This window comes from Volvox carteri, assembly GCF_000143455.1.
Source record: "Volvox carteri f. nagariensis unplaced genomic scaffold VOLCAscaffold_65, whole genome shotgun sequence".
Taxonomy (NCBI): domain Eukaryota; kingdom Viridiplantae; phylum Chlorophyta; class Chlorophyceae; order Chlamydomonadales; family Volvocaceae; genus Volvox; species Volvox carteri.
Window position 1 is genome coordinate 34,715 of NW_003307608.1, and position 2,995 is coordinate 37,709.

The window sequence follows — 2,995 nt, forward strand, 5'->3', positions numbered from 1 at the left end:
GAGGGGGAGGGGGAGGGAGAGCGGACGCATCAGAAGCATCAGCAAGCTAAACTGGAGCAGTCCCCGCAGCAGGGAGGGCAGGAGAGTGGCGGTGGTGGTGGAGGAGGAGGAGGAGGAGGAGGGAGTACGAAGAGGCGGCTGTTGGCGGTGCGGTCCGATCACGTGGTGGTGAACAAACCGCCCGGACTGCAGGTACGACATCCCCCCCCTCTACCCCACCTACTTTCTTTGGGAGAAGGAAGAGGTTTGGGACACGTGTGTGTGTGTGTGTATTGGGGGTTCTTGGTTTGGGATAGGGAGAGACGGTCAGGAGCGCAATGGGGAGGCGGGAGGGGGCCCCGAGAGGGGGAAGGTCCCGTCTTGTTGGTTCTTCACTCCGCTCTGTGAATGACGTACAACCTCGTCTGACGTACAGACGAGCCTGTCGTACACGTACATTATACACACACGCTTTCCCTGGGACCTGTCGTACATGTACCACAAGACAATGCTGCCGCCTCCTCTACACCTATCAACCCGAAACTCCCCTCCCAGAACAAAGTTTCATTTAAGATACGCACTTGCCGTATTTAAGCGCACATACATACATACATACATACATACATACATACATACATACATACATACATACATACATACATACATACATACATGTGTCACAGGTGGCCCCCACGGTGGACAACGTCCAGGAGTCCCTTCCGGCGGTTGTGGAGAAGGTAATGTATGTTGTGTGTGCGTGTGGGTTGTGTGTGTGTGGGGGGGGGGAAGAGGGGTGTGAAAAGGGAAAGGCGGGAGGGGCCGTACGCGAGTGAGGGGGTCTTAGGTGACCCGGGGGGGGAGGTCCTAGGGTTTGGCAGGTGGTCTAGTGTTGGGTTGTGGGTGAAAAGAAGGGGGAAAGGGCTCTGAGTCCCCCGGCACCCGGCACCCCGCGAATCAGCCTCCCGCATGAACTCTAGTTCAGTACTGGCGGTGCTCTAGCAGTGTAGCAGTGTAGTGCAGCATAACGTAGTGTAGTGTAGTGTGGTGTAGTGTGGTGTAGTGTGGTGTGGTGTACTGTAGTGTGGTGTAGTGTGTAGCGTTAGAGCACCACAGGGTGGTGTGCCCCACCTGGCCATGAAGCCTATCTTCTTTCATGGCTTGCAGTTGGGGTCTTTTTCAGTTTCACTGTTGTACACTTGGGGGCTTTTCGTGAAAGCGCTTTCCTCACCTGGAGTTGCGTACCTGCTGCTGTACGGCACTGTGACACTGTCCCAGCTTCCGTCGTACACACGCCAAAAATATGGTGATATTTACATAAACTTTAAATCCTTATAAAGCAATTTATATTATGTTTTATGTTTTGTGTTACACTCAGCAAAGCGCCGCGAATCCCCCTCCGGTCCCTCCGGTACTGCTGGGTTGCCATTCACACGGGTATTATATGTGCGAGTGTGTCGGTCATTTTCCAACAGTTGGCCTAGCTGGTTTAAATTTTTATTATTATTTTTATGTATTTGGATTGTTGCCTGATTAGGCTCTCTCCCTGGAACCTGGCTCCCTGCACCCCGCGCACCGCCTGGATGCTGGTACGGAAGGTGTGGTGGTGCTGGCGCGTGGTGCGGCGTTTGCCAGCTACTTCCGGGGCCTTATGGGCGATAAGGCGAAGGTACGAATGCGCGTATGTACGGTGGGTTATATACTCGTGTGTGTAGGGGTGTGTGTGTATGGGATATGTAGACGTGTGCGCATATCCTTGACAGCATGCGAGCAGGCTGGTATGCGATTCCTGGTGAGTGTGTGTCTGTATATATGTGTATTCGCATATATTTTTACTTATGTATGTGTGTACGTATGTATGTACGTGGGTGTTTAGCTGCTGCCTCCGTGCATGTGTACCCCAGCAAGTGATTTTGCCGTACCCGCCGTACATAGCTTGGCACGTGTCAAGTAAGTAGCGGCACGTGTACGTATCGGTGTACGACATGTAGGTGTCAGTCACATGTCGGCCCTCCGAGCGCCACCAAGTCAGTGCCGTTTATAAACTGACATGTGTGCCCCCGGCCTTGGTTTCCTCCCCTCCCTCCTCCCCGCCCTCCTCCCCGCCCTCCCTCCTCCCCTCCCTCCTTCCTCCCCCCCTTCCTTCTCCTCCCCTTCTTGCCGATGCACTTCTCGCCCATCATACACACATACACATATAGGGTTTACATACGCATGTATGCACATGTGCTGTTTTCCTTCCGCCGCGCTCTGCCATATACAGCATGCCGTACGCAAGCAGTACAAGTGCCTTGTACGGCGGCCCCCTCCTCTGGGTCCCCTCGTCCACTGGATCTTAGAGGACCAGCGTCAGGCGGGTGAGACGGCTCACTCCGTGGTGGTGGCGGAGGGGACTCCGGGGGCGGCGAGATGCGAGCTGAGGGTGGAGCAGGTGGGTCGAGGTGGTTAAGGGTGGTTAAGAGGTGGTTGCGGGGAGTTGTGTGCTATGTGCATGTGACTTCCTACATTAACCTGTAAGTATGTACTTCTCGCGGCTTGCAGTTCATTTTGACACACATATACGCACACACACACGAGCGTCATGTCCCCCTCACCGGCCCCCACACACTGTGGGGTAATACACACACGCACACACACACACGCACACACACACGCACACACACACACACACACACACGCACGCACACACACACACACACACACACACACACGCACGCACACACACACACACACACACACGCACACACACACACACGCACGCACACACACACACACACACACACACACGCACGCACACACACACACACACACACACGCACGCACACACACACACACACACACACACACACACACGCACACACACACACACACACACACACACACACACACACACACGCACGCACACACACACACACACACACACACACACGCACGCACACACACACACACACACGCACGCACACACACACACACACACACACACACACACGCACACACACACACACACACACACACGCAC